Below are 19399 nucleotides of genomic sequence, written 5' to 3'. Positions count from 1 at the left end.
CATTTAAAACCATGATTCTGTTTCCATAATGATATTCCCTACATTTCACCTGTTTGGTCTCCACCAGTTCAAGAAAAGTATCAGTTTCTCTAGGTGCTAAATATCTGTTGTCTGCTGTTAAGCAATTAGTTTACAGTCATTTATTAGAACCTTTCCTCTGAAACCAGCTGTCTGCTGCTGAAAACAATGCAATGACAGCAGTGAGAGTCAAGCAAGACATTAAAGTTGTAGCGTTTCAGTGAAACAATGAGCAGTAACTCAGTGTAAAGCTCTGTAAAGCCAAGGGAGAGCAGTGGGTTCAGAAAATAACTCTCATAATTGTCAATTCATCACCACCAAAGACATTTTTCAGCTGTTTTCACATCGTTAATTGGTACATTCTTATTATATACTGATTATAGTCGACAGCTCCATTTGCAGGAGAAACATTATGAAATGTGAATGTGCCACTTAAGCTCATGAGGCATATTGAGATAAAAAAAAAAAGGCACTGAATACCTAAAGCAGCTGGACAGGTAAGCAGTGCTGGAGTTCTCTGCCTGAATTAGTTTACATTCTGTCAAATCGATGCCATTCAAAGTATGCTCTGAGCAGGTCCTGTTTGTAACGTGGGCCACTCCTGGATGTACAGACACTGGACACCCAAGAAAATGAAGAAAACTGAAAATAAGTAAGTTCTAAAGCTGGATTTTTCTTTTCTCTCTTTTGGATTGTCCTTCTGAATGTCCATCTCCAGGGTTTCCTCCAGGATTTTTTAAAACTTTTTTAAACTTTGCACAATAGCTCGCGAAATCCCGCGAGAGCTCGCGCCAAAACACCGGTTTTGGCACGAGCTCTCGCGCGATTTCGGAACGAGATTTGCTTTACAGAGTCCTGAGATTTGGATACAGACCACAACAAAGAGCGATCGCCAGGTAATGTGGAGGTTTTCGTTCACTTCTCATCTCTAGAATGTTGTGGGACACTCGTTGAGACTATCTGAGCCGGTCAATGTGGGGGAAAAAGCACGTTAGGGCGGACTTTGATGCAGGGGGGTAATTGCCCCATACTTTTCGCTAGCTGAGCTGCTAGCTGAGCTGCTAAGCTGCCTGCCTGGCTAAATACTGGAGCTATGTCGAAAATTCATTTTTCCATCACTCACATGTATGAAATTACATATGGAAACAGACCCCAGGTTGAAAAAAAACGAAGTTCCCCTTTAATCATGCATGGCAACAGGAAATTCTGATTTCAGCTGAAAATTATTTGGGGGGGGGGCTGAAGCTGAGAGATTTATAGTAAAATAGAAGTCATTTAGACTGATAAAAATGATCAAAAACATAATAATACTAGACTTGTTTAAGTCAGCAAATATAATGAAAAGTTAACTTACATGTTCTTCAATCTTTTCTCACTATCTTCAGTTCAAAATATTTCACAAATCTATAAGAGTTCTATACTACTATGCACACTATATACAAGTTAGTTCACTGTAACACTCCTATTTTGCCAATTTTCTTCTCTTTGCAGCAAGCTGTGTAAGTCTCTGGACAGCCTTCCTTTTCAACTCCTGCTGGTGGGCTTTTCTTGCAGCCATTTCCTTCTCTTTCAATGTTCTTAGACCCTCCAGAAAAACGCGATTATGCGATCGCACCAATTCCCGCATTAATCACCAAAATGCCGCTGATTATGCGGGGGTCAATTATTTCCCAAAAGGCCGCATAATCCCCGCAAAACAGCACATAATTCCCACAAGAATCTCACATTTCCACGAATAAAAGAGAAATATGTGGGTCCCGCTTGATTTCACAATTTCCGCGTAAAATGAGAAAACTATAACCGATATAAATGGAGCTGTGAGTTTTTATGTGACGCCCGGCCTGACGTCATCAGTTCATGCATTCACACACGAGAAGCACGAGCTGATGCGGAGCGCGGCGGCAGTGTTGCCAACTTAGCGACTTTCTCGGTAAATGTAGCCACTTTCCAAAGCGTCCTAGAGACTTTTTTTGTCAAAAGCGACTAGCCACAAATCTAGCAACTTTTTCTGCCGTTTTGGAGACTCTGACAGGAAAACTGGGATCATTCTGCAGTTACTGTCCTCAACAAGCAGCAGATGCTGCTGTGAGCTCCTCCCCCTCCCAGAGCACAGGCTGTCAGTCCAGTAACCCCACAGCAGTCCCAGTGTCTGATTAGAGGAAATATCCCTCCGCGGCCAGACGGCAGGTGAATCGCGCATATTTTTGCATATTTCGCAACTATTCTCAACAGATTTAGACGAGTCACAGAAATGTTCAAATTTGAAATTAAATCGGCAGAAACCCGCGGATCCGCGGAAAATTGCCATGCATGCTTAATACAATAATCATCATTAATATAAACATAAAACAACATAAAAACAAAGTAAAAAAAAAAACACATTATTCTGAAGGTGTGGCGGCTTTAATTTTGCCGTGGCGGTGCCCCACAATCAATTACATGTAGAGGAAACCCTGATCTCTGCTATTGACCAGATCCTGTAATATCTGAAAGTTTCAATTCTAGATAAGTATGTCACAATTTTCTGCTGTTCTACTACTGAGAAAGTAGATCAGTAACAGCCTTTGATATTAGTATGGTGCACATTGATCATCCACAATATTAAAATTACCTGCCTAATGCTGTGTAGATCCCCTCATGTCACCAAAACATCTCTGACCCCTTAATGGAAGACTCCAAAGGAGCTCTGAAGGTGTCCTAGCAGACATCAAGATATTGGCAGCAGATCCTGTGTCCTGGAACTTGGATCCATGGATTAGACTTCTGGCACAGATTCTCTATTGACACCTGGAGAAATTAGGGGTTCAAGTCAACAGAATAAAGCTTTGCCCTGTTCAACAATGTTTGCAAACTAGCAGGAATAGGTGTCCTGCTAAAAGAGACCACTGACAAAGAGTAGCACATATCAGTGACTGTGACAGCCCACACATCCACAGATACGACACGATGCACATCCACCTGAGTGGTTTTCCTAGCAGGACGTCACCTGGAGTGTTACACAGCCTCCTCCAGCTTTCTTTTTTCCCATCATGCCTCCTGCTGCTATCTCTTTCTTTCCAGGTAAAGAAAACACACAACCAGCCGTCCACATGATGCAAAAGGAAACACGAGTCACCAGATCAGACCCCCATCTTTCACTGCCATTGGCTGTGGACAAGGATCAGTATGGGCTTTCACAGAGGGCAGCCACTCACACAGAAGGCTGCAATGCATTGTGTGTTCTGACATTTCTCTATGCTCTTCTGTCCTGCAGGGAGACTTTCAGGCCACACAGGACATCACTAAGGTTCATTTGTACTGCTAACCAGTGAAATACCAAATTAAGTTTAAAACCTTTACTATTTGTCTTAAAGCCCTTAATGCTTCAGCTTTACATTAGTGACAAGGTAACTGCTTTTTGTGTCCCAGGCTCAGTCAGGTCATCATCAGAATTACTTTGTTCAGTTCCCTACTCACACCTCAAAGTCACAGGTAACCAGGCTTTTCCTGCTTATCACGTCCAGCCTCTGGAACGGTCTCCCACTCCACATTAAATCCTGTCCTGCTATTGGCAGTTTCCAATCAAAATGAAAAAGCCATTCTTCTCCCCTTGCTTGTAGTTCTTCCTGAAGCAGCCTTATACATGTCTGCTCCAGCTTCATGTTTTCAGCTGGCTGCTTTTACCCCGTCTCCTCTTTTAATCTTTTTCCTTTTTTGACCTTGCTTTTATACTTAGCTGTTAGTAGTCTCACTGATGTGCCCGTCCCTGGTTATCCTTCTCACTTGAGTGTCCTAATATGAGTTTTTGCTCAAGTTTTTATGATACTTTTCATCCCTTGCATGCACTTAAAGGTCGTTATTATGTTTGTGTCACCCATAGTTTGCTGTTTGTCCTCTTGCCTCTCTATCCCTGTACCTTTCAGCAGATTCCACTGGCTCTACAGCTAGCTCTGCTAATCTACACAAAATAGTTCCACCAACTGGCCCTGTGTTTGTTATTTTCTTGTTGTCTGTCTGTTTCTCCATAATATCCTATTTTTTCTCCATTCTCCTCTAATCCCAACCAGTCTGGGCAGATGCTGTCTCCCTGAGCCTGAGTCCTTCTTTTGAAAAAGGAGTTCCTCCTCTCCACTGTGGCCACATGCTGTTCAAAGAAAAGGACTGGACTCGCTGGGCTTCCCTCTATAATATGGTATTTGTAATGATGTGCATCTTATTTCTGTAATGGGAAGCAGTATAAATAACAAAGACTTGACTTGTATCATAGAGTCCTTTAATTTTTCAGCCACTTGGGCAGCAGTAGCTCTTCTGTGGTCCTGGTCCTGGTCCTGGTCCACACCAGAGTGAGGCCTTCATTTCCTGTTGTACATCAATGAGCTTTGGATGACCATGACACTAGTTTACTAGTTGTTCTTCCTTGGATCATTTTGGGTAGGTACAAATTCCTACATGGCAGGAACCCCCCAGACTTTCTGTTTTTCTATTTCCTGGACCCATTCATGTACCCTAACGTCATAGTTGTAGCCAATGACTGGTCTCTTGCTGCTCATTCTCACCCACCCCTTGACGGGGACCATGGTAACGACAGAATCAGTGTTATTCACTTCACCTGTCTCTCATTTTTACGCCTGATAATGGTGTAGAAATACTGTATTTATACTTTATCACCATTCAGTTTAATAACTTAGTGGCTCAGTTTGCCTCCTACCAGTTCAATTTAACCACTTGACCATGATTAATTTACCCCTAACCTGGGGCAGTTGGAGTCTGCTTTAATAAGATGAATATGTGCGCACACACACACACACACACACACACACACACACACACACACACACACACACACACACACACACACAGAAAGAGAGAGAGAGAGATTTCTCATATTTTAATATGATTTCAGAATGATGCTCTGCTTTAAATTTGTGCAGCAGTCAATCTACATAAGTGTAGTATGTTCCTGCATTGTTTTTTTAATGCTAACAGTGTACATGTGTAACAGGGTCGATTATACGTTAATATATGTGTGTGTATATGGAATACAGTATATTGTACTTTAGTTATTGTGATAATTACACAAAATCTGTGTCTGTGGTTTTGTTTTTGTTTGTTTTTGTTTCAGTTAATGCCTGACTAGTTGAGCCTCCGTGTCAGTAAGTGGAACTTTGGTTCGGTTTGTATTACTACAGCCACATTCTATGTAACACTGCCTCTATAAGTGGCGTTTTCGCGCCGATTTTCTCCCCTTTTGTCATGAATCTCTGTGGGAGACGTAAGCGGTTTTGCTGTCCGGTGAAATTCCTGTTCTAGCAAGTTAAAACTTGTCACAAGAAGCTTACTTTGTTATCGTTTGATCTGTGTAGGGGCATGTGTTGTGGCGATCACTGACAGGAGGATTTTCTGTTAATATTTTCATGTCAGGAGCTGGAAAATAAATGGAGACTGCCTCCAAAGAGATTCACGTCTGAGTCTTTTATAACACAACGCAGAGACAGAAACAAACCGGTCACACATGTGAGGATAGACTTCCATGATATTGACCTTACTACAGGTTCCAGTTCTAAATAATGCCTACAGTTGCACTGCTGTGCACATCCTGATTTGTTAGTTTACTGCGAGGCATAGCTATTAAATACTAAAACTGATGTGTGTACTGCAAACTGTTTCTAGAAACTCTGTGAATAAGTGTCAGCAAAAAGAGACCACAGCTGTGGGAAAGTGGTTCTATCTATCATCAAGACAACGTGGCAGCATATTCAGAGCTCTTAGTGAAGCATTTTTTGGCCAATAAACACATTGCAGTTCCTTACCACCCCCTTCACCTAACAAAGCACCATGCATCGCTTTCCCTAGTTTCAAGTCAGCACTCATGTCTGCAGTCAGAGTGTTCCAGAGGTGAACACGAATTTGAGACAACTGACAGAAGAAGAGGATCAGTGGAAGATCTGAATGCCGCAGCATGGTGTTATAGGAGGAGATATATTATGTTTGGAATTCCCTCAGTATGTATTATCAGAAGTATTTCAGTAAAGTTGTGCACAGAGTGGAGTGGTGAACTGAATCATGAGTCTGAGTCCAACAAAGCAGCACTCTTGGGTGGTCAGAGGCCACAACAGTGATCTGATGAAACCCTGAGTCTGGGACACGTTGACATTAGGCCATCCAGCTTACCCAGCTTCATGTGACACCTCACAGTGGTGTGTGTGTGTGTGTGTGTGTGTGTGTGTGTGTGTGTGTGTGTGTGTGTGTGTGTGTGTGTGTGTGTGTGTGTGTGTGTGTGTGTGTGTGTGTGTGTGTGTGTGTGTGTGTGTGTGTGTGTGCATGTGTTAAATCTCAGCTCCAGCAATTTCCTGCAGCAGGATGCCGTCAGTCCATCTGATGGAGAAATACAATTAAGGTTCATTTTTACATTTACCTGTTCCTCTCTGTGGGGCTATATTGTCAGCTGCCTCCTCCCAGCATCACACCGTTCTTTGCTGCCTTTTTTAAATTTTTATGTGATGGTTATTGTGTCCAATTAGGAGAAGCGCAAAGATCTTTTTTAATGGCTTCGGCATACCATTTTCATTCAGATTTTGCCATTTAGGTTGTTCAGAAATTGTTTGGGGGAAAAGGGGGTCCTTATTTTCCCTCTTTTAGATTTCTACACAGATATAAACACTTTTCTTATGAAAGTTTGAATCGTCCAACTTTGATCTACAGTTCTCACTTAGAGAATTTTGACATAATGAAAGGACTGTTTCTTGCCCACGCCACATTACACTGCTGACTTCCTGCTTTAGTGTGTGTGTGTGTGTGTGTGTGTGTGTGTGCGCGCGTGCGCACGTTGGATTCTAGCTGAGATATTAGGTGAAACAACAGTGCCCCCTGCAGTTTAAGGTAGAAATAAATTACAGTTTATACATCGGTCCCTGTGTACAGAATGGTAAGGGTGTGTGTGTGTGTGTGTGTGTGTGTGTGTGTGTGTGTGTGTGTGTGTGTGTGTGTGTGTGTGTGTGTGTGTGTCTCCTTGTATTCTGTTTCACCTCTCGCTGTCTCCACTGTTGCTTTCGTATCACATTTGGAGGCCAGAGAGAGTCATCAAAGATGAAGCTTTACTTCACACACTGGAAGGAAACCTGTGTGCTTTGATGCTGAGGAGAGGCAGAGCTGTATGGGTTGTAGTTATGGATGTTGTCTGACTGTGAGCAGAGGAGGCTGCTTGAAAACAAGGCAGCAGCAAAGACATAATTATCCCATAAATGATGCATCTCCCTGTGGATGAAAAAGATGGCAGCACAGTCAACACCTTCACACAGCTCAGTTTTAGACTGTGGTCAGACAATTTAAACTGAACTACCGCATCTGAATCACCATTAGTAGATGCCTTCAGAGACTGTTTAAGGTTAATGGCTATACCAGTTTTCACTGCAGTCCAACTGCATCATTTCATATTTGATGTCATTTTATTTGTGGAAGCACACCTGGGTAGGAACTCTGCTCTCAGCTTCACTGTTCAGTCGATTCGATAATAAAGGATGATTCTCATGTTTCTGAGTATTTTGCAAACTGTAAATAAATAACTGCAACAAATGCTCCCATTAATTTAGTTCAACAAACCCAGAATCTATTTACCATGTTTGTCCAGAAGGGTGTTGTTCTATGAGACATTGATCTAGAGCTGCTTTCCTTGTAGAATCTGCTGTCTGTGAGAAAAACAGTACAAGTCTGCATAACCTGCCATGAGGAACGTCTCATTGGTGTTAGTGTCCATTCATCAAAATGTATCTGGGAAAAACATCTTTCCAAAGAAGAAGAGAAAGTAACCATGCTTCATGTGTGAGTATAGAAAAGTAACCAGATCTAGAAAGACTAGTTCTTCAGTGAAGAGAGGAAGTCTTACTCCTCTAGATATTTTGCTCACAGTGCTAAGAACCTTGATCCATGTGCACTTTCCAGCTAATGTCATTCCCCTGCGCATTATTTTTTTTTACAAATAATAGATATAAAACTGAAGTTCAGCTTAAACACCTGGATCAAGAGTAGGTTTTTAAAGTAGTGGTGCAGACAGAGCAGTAGATGGGACCTCCAACATGTCTGGAACAGAGTCCTCCCTTGGATTAGAGAGCTCGTGTAATAATAACACCGAGACATCCATGATGTTCACGGCTGTTGGCATGTGTGTCTGTAAGGAAGTACAATCAAGGCTTCAGACACACCAACATTTCATAAATAATGATGGGGAAAAAAAGTTCTATTATGGATTAGTTGCAGTAACAGAAGGGTTCAGAAAGGAAGACCAAGAAGAAAGAGAACGATACCAGTAAAATCATTTTTTTAACCCACAGAAAAACATGGTGATGAGAATATTCAGTTGTGGCGTAAACTGACCCGACCCTGTCCATGGAGAAGGAGCAGCCCATTCTTCAGAGACATGCTCCACTCTGCAGACTATCTTTGTGGAAAAGAATTCATACTGGCGGACAATAATGAGCCAATAGAGACCTCAAACCTTGAAAGACCTCCTTAAACACCAAAGAAAACCAAGGAGAGCTGACCATCAGGGACTTTACCTCCATATTTCCCTGATCTCTACCACACTTAACATTGATAGGGATCATTCCAGGTGAAGTGACCAGATATTCCTTGGGGGTGTTGCTGCACCATCTTCAAATTAGTCCTAAATTTGCATGCCATTAGATAGTCACAAAAGTACTTTCTATTCAAAATTGTAGGCCTGTAGCTCAAATAGTTTCTGAGTTGTGGGGGTCTGAAATTTTCAGAATTTGGGCTATAAAAAGCCTCACCAGCATTTTTTTTTTCATCTTTAAGTGGTTATTTGTCAGCCTCTAGACATACCAGAGAGCTGTGAGTTGGTAAACAAGGCCTCTGCATGAAGCTAGTGCCCCACAAACATCCCCAGGTGTTTCCCTACACTCTGCAGGCCATGGGGGCTTGCTAAAAATGCTACAAAATTAAGAGATACCTACTCACGAGTGGAGTTTGGGACCTTAAAAGTACTAGAAATACTGCACAGAAGTGTTCTAACACCCCTGGGTTCCACTCTACACAAACTTACAAAAATTTTGCATAGAAAGTACTTTTGTGACTATCTAATTAATGGCATACAAATTTAGGACTAATTTGAAGATGGTGCAGCAACCACCATCTGGTGAAACCACACGGAATGACCCATAGGACACCTAAAGACTGGAAACACCAAAACATTTCTGACATGACTGGAAGGCATTAGGATATTCCCAGGTCATGCTGGGATAATATGGGTTACAGGTAGCATGGTGGAGTTTAAGCCATGTGAGTGCTGTTTTCATTAAAGTAAAGAAAGGCTCAGACATCCTGGGATATTTTTCAGATATTTTTGACTTTTTACCTAATTGTTCAACTGATATTATCATGTTGAACTTTAAAATATATATTATAATATATGCAAAACTAGAAGCATCTCCATTCTCAGTGTTTTCCCACTGCACTGTATGTTTTCAGAGACAGATATGTGATAGAATCTAAAATGTATGTTTTTCTATTGTATTCCGACTGAAAACTTAATCATCAGGTTTGATTGCGTTTCATGGGACGACCTCCTTAAAGTCTGTTATCACATTCATGTTGGAGCTGTTCAGGGGATATTTTCTCATTTTGTTTGCTTTTTTTCTCCTGACCATTCAGTAGTAACTGACTTGTCTGAGTTTCTTTCTGCAGCTTTTTTTTTATCAAACCTATCTAGAAAGACAGTTTCTACATTCTGAGATGCTCCTACAAAGTTTGTTTCTCCAGTGGTAACAACATTAAACAAATCCTTGATGTGGGAGGTGATTCAGAGATCTGAAAAGAGGTCAGCTGTAACAGCCCGATCTCACGTGGATTCGTGAAACTGTCACGTAAATTTTTGTTTCGGTTTCGTGCGCACCAACACGATTTCGTCATGTTTTTCGTGCCGCTCACCACGAAATGCGCACCAATGTATTTTAAACGGCGGACTTTTCGTGCCACTCAGAACGTATTTCAAAAGAATGGCTATATTATATTTTTAATGTAAAACCGTGGCGAATCCAACGCTATATTTTGCATGACATCGTCCCTAAACATAACCCTAACCATAACCTAACCATAACCTAACCATAACCTAACCATAAGCTAACCATAAGCCGGTGGTACACTTACCAATTTGCATAGGAATTTCAAGAATGTCCGGCGGCCGGCGGCCGCAAACGCGATCACACAAGCAGTATACGCCGATGGACAGCTTAGATCGTCATGAATCCGCCGGTATAAACCACTTTCAGATGTGATTACCACAGCGAAAAACATTTCGTGGTGAGCGGCACGAAAAACATGACGAAATCGTGTTGGTGCGCACGAAACCGAAACTAAAACTTACGTGACAGTTTCACGAATCCCCGTGAGACCGGGTTGGCTGTAAAGACATTGTGTGCAGGAATTAAGAATTGGCAAACAGCATGAATGGATTAAAAGAAACTCACAATACGCACAGATTTTCACCTGGATTGCTTCAAAAACATGTGCCATTACAACTGCCAGCTTTAAAAAGAGATGTGTGTAGCACATGCTGCGTTTGCTTGCAATTTTTAAAGCTTTGCCCATAGATACTGAGTATTAAAGCAGCTTCTGTAATGGTAGCTATGCTTCAGGCCCAGCAGGGTCGAGGTCAAGCAAAACAAAAGCTTGGTGCAAGGCTTTGGAACTAATCTGAAAGGCTAATGTTTAGTTTAAAACTTTCTTCTGCTACTGTCAGTAAAGTAAGTCTTAGTCATAGATTTGCATCTATTAGTGTCACTACAGAAGACTAAGTGCAGCTCAAATGTAGGATGATAGAGTAAGATAAGTTATATCAGAGTCACTATGATTCATTACAGTTTAAAATTCAACAGCTGTAGACTTAGCCTGTGAAACAGTTCAGTGATAAAGTGTGGAGGAGCCCACAGTTCTGCCTGACCCCTCCCCACACCCCGTCATCATTCACACACCACTGATTAATTCATCACTGCTGCAGTGTAGTTACTTTAATTTCAGAGATGAGCAACTGGCCTGTATTTCTGCCAGCATGCATGAAGATCTAACACATACAGCCCGATCTCACGAGGATTCGTGAAACTGTCACGTAAGTTTTAGTTTCGGTTTCGTGCGCACCAACACGATTTCGTCATGTTTTTCGTGCCGCTCACCACGAAATGCGCACCAATGTATTTTAAACGGCGGACTTTTCGTGCCACCCAGAACGTATTTCAAACGAATGTGTGTATTATATTTTTAATGTAAAACCATGGCGAATCCAACGCTATATTTTGCATGACATCGTCCCTAACCATAACCCTAACCATAACCATAACCCGGTGGTACACTTACCTTTTTTTTTTTTTTTTTTTTTTTTTTTTTTTTCCCCAATTTGCATAGGAATTTCAAGAATGTCCGGCGGCCGGCGGCCGCAAACGCGATCACACAAGCAGTATACGCCGATGGACAGCTTAGATCGTCATGAATCCGCTGGTATAAACCACTTTCAGCTGTGATTACCACAGCGGGTTTCGTTGTGAGCAACACGAAAAACATTTCGTGGTGAGCGGCACGAAAAACATGACGAAATCGTGTTGGTGCGCACGAAAAAGAAACAAAAAATTTACGTAACAGTTTCACGAATCCCCGTGAGACCGTGTTGCATATTCACAGCCTAGCGCTGCAGATTTAAAGAAACCCATCATCATGTCAACACCCTTCATGTCTGAGGTCCAGCTGAAGCAGGGCTGTACTAGCCTAGCCATGCTAGACCCATGTTCTGAAGGCACAAGGGTCTAGGGACGCTCGACAGGGAGGGAGGCGGGCTAAAAGGTTGTCTATCAAATCACTCTGCAGCAGTTGGGTAGGTATACAACCAATCAGCGCAACGAATAGGCTCCTAGAGCGCCGGAAATCAGAGGATGCGGTAGTTCGGTGAAGCCTTATTTATACAGTCAATGGGTGAAGCTCAAGTATATTATAGACATGTTAACAGAAAGATTATTCAGAGTCGGTGCTAATGGAGCTCAACGACTGTTGTCGTTTTTGTTGTCGACCCTGGCAGAGAATTAAATTCGTTGCCGTTTGTTGTCTAGCGCGGCTAAGCTAGGGCTGTACTGGACTGCTGCTGGCACACTGCTCACTCCTGGACTCTACTCTTCTGTTTACTCCCACCTGAGTTGTGCACCATCCAACAGAATTTCATTCTGTGAAAGTCTGTCTCTCAGCTCACTTCTGCACTGCTTCTGAATCACCTTCTGTTTCTTTTTGTTGAAACCTTTAATCTTCTTTGCTTTCTCTATGCTTGTGTCCACTGCTGCATCCTGAGTGTCTGCCTCTCTTCTCGCTCTGTGATTTAGTAAACAGTAAAAAGTTTTTAAATTGACTTCTATTACAGGACGTCCAATCTTACATGGATCAGGAAAAACACTTGCAGTTGTAAAAGAGATCACAAATCAAAGGGGAAGCTGTTAGAACAAGCACTTCCAGATGTGCTCATTCTCACCATGATCAGATGTCAGCCGGCTGCAAATGAAATCTGTACACTCACATTCACACCTACAGCCAGTCTAGAATCAACAGTTAACCTCTGCATGTTTACCATGTTTTTGGAATATGCCAGAAAACCCCACTAGAGAAAACCCTTGCAGACACAGGAAGAACATGCAAAGTCTACACAGAAAAGCACCATCTGAGACTGTGAGGCAGTGCATCCCTGCTGACTGACTTCACTACAACTAATCTGGTAAAGGACAGCTAATGCTACTTCCTGTAGCCTTTGCTGGGCTTGCTTGAGTTAATAAGAAGAGGAGGAGTTAGATGGGGGCTGCACGGTGTTGTAGTGGTTAGCACTTTGGCCTTGCAGCGAGAAGATCCCGGCCTGGGATCTTTCTGCATGGAGTTTGCATGTTCTCCCTGTGCATGCGCGGGTTTTCTCCGGGTACTCCGGCTTCCTCCCACAGTCCAAAAACATGCTGAGGTTAATTGGTTACTCTAAATTGTCCGTAGGTGTGAATGTGAGTGTGATTGTGTGTCTGTATATGTAGCCCTGTGACAGACTGGTGACCTGTCCAGGGTGTCCCCTGCCTTCACCCGAGTCAGCTGGGATAGACTCCAGCACCCCCCATGACCCCAGTGAGGATAAAGCGGTGTATAGAGGATGGATGGATGGAGTTAGATGGCTGTATGGATTTGTTCTTCAGAATGTGATCACAGTGTGCAGACTGCATTCACACTTTCTGAGGTGCCGTCACAGTGCGAACATGACCTTCAGCTTTAACTCACATCAGGTGTTTTGTTTAGTTTTTTCACAGTTTGAACCCTTTATATTTTTTGTCATAACCTGTTACTGTTTGTTGTTGCAACATTACAAATCCTTACAGTACAGCAGAAGACATCAAAAACCAGTGCTGCTCTTGATCTAAGCCTGCTTTGTTCAGTAAATTACAGTGCAATAGCCTGGCTAAAAGCAGGGGTTGGACTGGTACTTTCAAATATGATTGGAGAATGTTTGACCTCACTACATCCATCTTCAGTAATGTATGTATTTTTACAGGTGTTTGTCTTGATAATTCAGACAATGAGTAAAATGTGTTGGTCTAATAACTCTGGACAAATTGTAATTGTCTTTCTAATTAATTGTGATTAACTGCATTTTTGTCAAATAGCAATATCTGACACAATAAGTAAAGTTTTTTCAGTTCAAATAAATGTTGGTTGATGACTGAATGGATGAATAGAGATAATGTGCAGTTAAACAGCAAAAATGTTTATTTCTGTTTATCTGCATTGCTCATCTGTCCACGACATTTACAGATTACTGCAAACTCAAAGTGACATTATAGAGAATATATTCAACATTAAAAGACTTTTTGTAAACTCAAGCACTTTTAGTGTCATGAAAAGTGATATATTATGGGATGGCTGCACTGTTTTCCGGTACCAGGACTGTCATAGCTGATGTGTCCACAGGATTGTCAGTTTCTCACATCCTAGTCATTGTGTATGTGAAACGCACCGCATTGCATGCTGGTTGCATTTCCAGCTGCGTTCTGGTGCATCTCCTTGGAGCTCACAGGCATAAGGTCGACTTCCCTTCTACTTTATGCAAATTTCATTAAATGTCTAAATTAGTCGTCGTTGAACTAAAATGAGAACAGATTCAGAAACTGCACAGCTTATTTCTCATCTTAAATGCTTTCAGAAATATTTTTTGCTCGAGTGTTTGTGTAATAAAAGGGAAAGTTGGCGGGCAAACCGCCATGTTGGTCTGACATTTCTACCGGACTGAAGCTAAAGCAGAAGTCATGTGACCAGCTGGGGGCCCACTACAGTACATCCTGTGCATCTTCTTCACGGCTTCATTACCGCCACCTACTGGACTGGAGGGTTCATCAGTGGTGCGATTAAATGTGTTCTTTTTTTAACAGGTTATATTGTCTGTAATTAATTAATCAAAATGAATATATTAAAATCCCAGCCCTAATAATTACAAAAAAGACTGCTCCATGTGTATGATCTCATTCATGTTAACGTCGTGTCCTCCTTTGTAGCAGCCGATCACCATCATTCAGCTGATACTGAAACACAGGAGAGTCAGGAGAGAGCCTGGAAGTGTTACTGTCATCAGCTGGTTGTTTCACACTATTCAGAGCAGAGGTGTGTCAGTGCCGATCACACCGTGTTGTACTTTATGTACAGTCTGTCAATAGTTAGCAATCAGAGGCCTCCTCTTTCACCTCTATAAATAGCTGATTCAGATGTGAGCCTCTGAGGCAGCACAGTGGACTGGTTAGTACAGTCCTCACACAGCTAGAAGGTCCTACTGGTCTGCTGGACCTTTGTGCAGTTTGCAGACCCCTGCATGGGTTTTCTCTCGGTGCTCCGGCTTTGTATGGCGGGGTCATTAGTGATCCTGTATCCATCCACAGGATAACGTGGTTACAGATAATAGTGGATGGATGTCTCCTTTGTATGTTAGATTTGCTGATGTGTACATGCATGTGTAGCCATAGCAACACCGAACAGACAGTACTGCCCCTAATTAAGAATCTCAGTTTAACCCCTGGATGCAGTTCTGTTCAGCCAGAGATGTGCTGTTTGAAAGAGTGATCTGGTGTAGCTCACTGACATCTATAAAGGTGGATTATTTGGACTGAATACTGATTTGAGACTGAATAAGGCAGAGGACTGAGTTCAAACAAAAAGAAAAAAAGCTGAGTTACACCGAATGCCAAGAGTAACAACAAGTGGTCTGAAATAGAGTGGATAGGATGACATCTGGTGTTTTACTAAAATGAGTAAAAACGACAGCTCTCTGTTTTTGCAGCTAAACTCTGAACATATCCAGGATTCTGGACATTCTGACTTCCTTCTACATTAAATAACAGTTTGCACTGTGGTAAAACAAAATGTAATCCAGGCGATATTAGCTAACCGAACAGTTTTCACTTATTTTTTTACTTATTGTTTTAATAGAGTATATGCAATAATGTCTAGATGGAAACTGGGATATATATGACGTAACCATGCAATCCCAAAATGACATTTCAAATGAATTTAACACAATATAGAGACTTCAGATACTTCCAGTATCTAGTAGCACATTTCTCTCTTCTCTGTTGCTAACTCGCTGTATATGAATTTATTTATTTCTACGTTTATTTAATAGGGACAGAACAAGAAGCATCGTTACAGTAGCCAATGCCATGTTCATAGGTCAACAGCTAACAGCTAATGTGTTTTGATTGATCATCATTTATTGAATTTATCAGTATTTTCATTGAAAGACTTATTGTAATAGCACACTGTCAGCTGTGTGTGAGATACTGTGTGTCCTGTGTTTAAATGAATACCACCCTCCCCCAGGTCCAGGATAGGGAACGAAATTGAGAGCTCACACAAATGTCATTTTTGCTTTTTTGGTGGTTTTAGAAACACAGTGGCCATGAGTGACAGTGAAAGGGCATGGACAGAGAGCGGAGAGCAAAGGATGGCATTTAAACTGTGCTGACAGATCTGCTGCTTTACCAACGCTTCAGCAAATACACAGTCACAAACATGAAAGTACATCTGTGTGGAAAACAATGAGGTTTCTGAGGTTGAAAGGCAGAAAGAGCTCTGAAGGTGGAAGGGCAGAGATGTGTGTGTGAAGTGACAGCTGGAGGGGGTCGACATTAGAAATGGTGGGATGCTGAGTGGGGAGTGGCTGCTGGAAACAAGACCAAAAACAACCACTGAAGGTTTCAAGGTGTGTGTTGTGTGTGTTAAGGCATGGAGTTGTGTGATGAGACGCGGAGGGATTCTTATTCTGGCAAACTAACTGTCAAATGGTCTGAAACTCTGCCAACAGGCACAGAGAAAAAGGGAGAGAAATGAAGTATTGTGATGTTAGCTTCTGAAAAACAAGTTGTTTTGCTTTTACAACAAACACCATTTTAATGTGTGTGTACTTGTGTTAATCATGACATCTTGTTATACAGTTTAACTGTGAGGAGCTGAGTGTGAAGACAGGTTTAGGAGTTGTTCTTGGTTAAAGGCAGTCCTCACCATAACCCAGCAGGTATATTAGTGTCAGGACAGCTGAGACCAGGCCCAGATAGTGGTCTTCTCCGTACCATTCTAGTCCTCTCAGGACCTCCAAGCAGCATGTGGCAGCGGCAGGTGTTCCTCATTCTCTGTGATTAGACTTCTCAGGAACAGGTGGACTACAGCCAATCAAGCTCACTTCACCTGCAATATAACCAGACGCCACCGACTCTCCAGCGCCGGATTGTGACTTTTGCCAAACTGGATCCACCTGTTCCTGTCATTCGACCTACCATGTCATAATCATCACTGCTTCCTGGAGCCCTCACCAAGGAAAAGAAGAAATCTGTGTAGGTTCTCATTCATCCAGGTCATGGTTATCCAAAGTAGTTTAAATCAATCCACTGGACTTTAAGAAAGTTCCTTGAAGACGTTTCACCTCTCATCCAAGAGGCTTCTTCAGTCCTGGTGGTGGTTGGTGTTGCCTCAGCTTTTAAACCTCTGTGAGGTGTGTCCAGGGCTGTTATTCCAACGACCGATACCAAAACTCATCTGACTACGCAACGATGGTCGTTGTATCAGTGGGGGTCGTTGAAATGTACAGATGTCACTGAGCCCTCGTGTGCTAATGGTGGTCATTAGCATGAGTCTGCTGAGTCGTTCTTTTGGGGAGTTTTGAAAGGACCTGATTGTAAATTGGCGAAAGATAATGTTGCAGACCACCCCCCCTGTTCAGAGATGGCACACGAGGGCTCAGTGACATCTGTGCATTTCAACGACCCCCACCGATACTCACAACGACCATCGTTGAGCAGTCAGATGAGTTTTGGTATCGGTCGTTGGAATAATAGCCCTGGACACACCTCACAGAGGTTTAAAAGCTGAGGCAACACCAACCACCACCAGAACTGAAGAAGCCTCTTGGATGAGAGGTGAAACGTCTTCAAGGAACTTTCTTAAAGTCCAGTGGATTGATTTAAACTACTTTGGATAAAAGAGAAGAAACTCACCTGTGTCGTACTCTTCAGCTGGCGTCCCTCTTCACCCACCTGCCGCTGTCCCCAGCCATCCTCCATCCTGGTGCAGAAGCTGCTGCTGTTTCCTGGTCCTGAGCATCCCGGTCGCCGTGAGTTAGTTAGCCTCCTGCTAGAGAGGGTAGGATAAGTCCCATAGTTGCAGTTTTCCTAGTTTCATAGTTCTGCTGATGCGGTGAAGTAGTTTATCTCCTTGCTAAGATGTTACCTTGTGTGAGTTGATCGTGTTTTTGGTCTTCCTGGCCTCTAGGAGTAGCCAAGTATAGTTTGAGTTACTTACCTTCGTTCCGCTTCCTGAAAGTTCACTACACCATCTTTGTAGTCCTTTGTGTTGTAAATAAATCCTTTTTTGCCTTCTAAAACCAATTGATCATTTCCTGCACCTAAGCTGCTAAACCATTTCCTAACAACTAGTGCAGCAGCATGTGTTCTATGACAGTGATTCTGAGATGAACAGCACCCTTTCAGAGGATCTGTGATTCATTCATTTCAATCATGATTTGATAAAAATGTATTTCTACTCCACCAAGGAACACAGTGGAGTTACACACGTGGACAAAATTGTTGGTACCCGTCAGTTAAAGAAGGAAAAACCCACAATTCTCACTGAAATCACTTGAAACTCACAAAAGTAACAATAAATAAAAATTTATTGAAAATTAAATAATCAAAATCAGCCATCACTTTTGAATTGTTGATTAACATAATTATTTAAAAAAACAAACTAATGAAATAGGGCTGGACAAAAATGATGGTACCCATAACTTAATATTTTGTTGCACAACCTTTTGAGGCAATCACTGCAATTAAACGATTTCTGTATTTGTCAATGAGCGTTCTGCAGCTGTCAACAGGTATTTTGGCCCACTCCTCATGAGCAAACAGCTCCAGTTGTCTCAGGTTTGATGGGTGTCTTCTCCAAATGGCATGTTTCAGCTCCTTCCACATATGTTCAATGGGATTCAGATCTGGGCTCATAGAAGGCCACTTTAGAATAGTCCAACGCTTTTCTCTCAGCCATTCTTGGGTGTTTTTGGCTGTGTGTTTTGGATCGTTGTCCTGTTGGAAGACCCATGACCTGCGACTGAGACCAAGCTTTCTGACACTAGGCAGCACATTTCTCTCCAGAATGCCTTGATAGTCTTCAGATTTCATCGTACCTTGCACACTTTCAAGACACCCTGTGCCACATGCAGCAAAGCAGCCCCAAAACATTACTGAGCCTCCTCCATGTTTCACCGTAGGGACAGTGTTCTTTTCTTCGTATGCTTGGTTTTTGAGTCTATGAACATAGAGTTGATGTGCCTTACCAAAAAGCTCCAGTTTGGTCTCATCTGTCCAAAGGACATTCTCCCAGAAGCTTTGTGGCTTGTCAACATGCATTTTTGCAAATTCCAGTCTGGCTTTTTTATGAGTTTTTTTCAGCAGTGGTGTCCTCCTTGGTCGTCTCCCATGAAGTCCACTTTGGCTCAAACAACGACGAATGGTGCGATCTGACACTGATGTACCTTGGCCTTGGAGTTCACCTTTAATTTCTTTGGAGGTTGCTCTGGGCTCTTTGGATACAATTCGAACGATCCGTCTCTTCAATTTGTCATCAATTTTCCTCTTGCGGCCACGTCCAGGGAGGTTGGCTACTGTCCCGTGGGTCTTGAACTTCTGAATAATATGAGCCACTGTTGTCACAGGAACTTCAAGCTGTTTAGAGATGGTCTTATAGCCTTTACCTTTAAGATGTTTGTCTATAATTTTTTTGGGATGTCCTGGGACAATTCTCTCCTTCGCTTTCTGTTGTCCATGTTCAGTGTGGTACACACCTTTTCACCAAA

General features: G+C 42.3%; 2 long non-coding RNA genes across 2 annotated transcripts in view; one reads left to right on the top strand and one right to left on the bottom strand.

Moving 5' to 3' along the window:
• The window catches only part of LOC127535684 (uncharacterized), a 180874-nt gene that overhangs the window by 118277 nt on the left and 43198 nt on the right, over positions 1–19399 (top strand). The window lies entirely within an intron of this gene.
• The window catches only part of LOC127535694 (uncharacterized), a 58611-nt gene continuing 57414 nt past the window's right edge, over positions 18203–19399 (bottom strand). The window contains exon 2 of the long non-coding RNA XR_007944550.1: positions 18203–19078. This is a non-coding gene — a long non-coding RNA (uncharacterized LOC127535694). The remainder of the gene's footprint in view (positions 19079–19399) is intronic.

Source organism: Acanthochromis polyacanthus, chromosome 10 (genome assembly GCF_021347895.1).
Source record: "Acanthochromis polyacanthus isolate Apoly-LR-REF ecotype Palm Island chromosome 10, KAUST_Apoly_ChrSc, whole genome shotgun sequence".
Taxonomy (NCBI): domain Eukaryota; kingdom Metazoa; phylum Chordata; class Actinopteri; family Pomacentridae; genus Acanthochromis; species Acanthochromis polyacanthus.
Note: the sequence above shows the minus strand (reverse complement) of the source record. Positions and strands in the feature narration are given on the sequence as shown.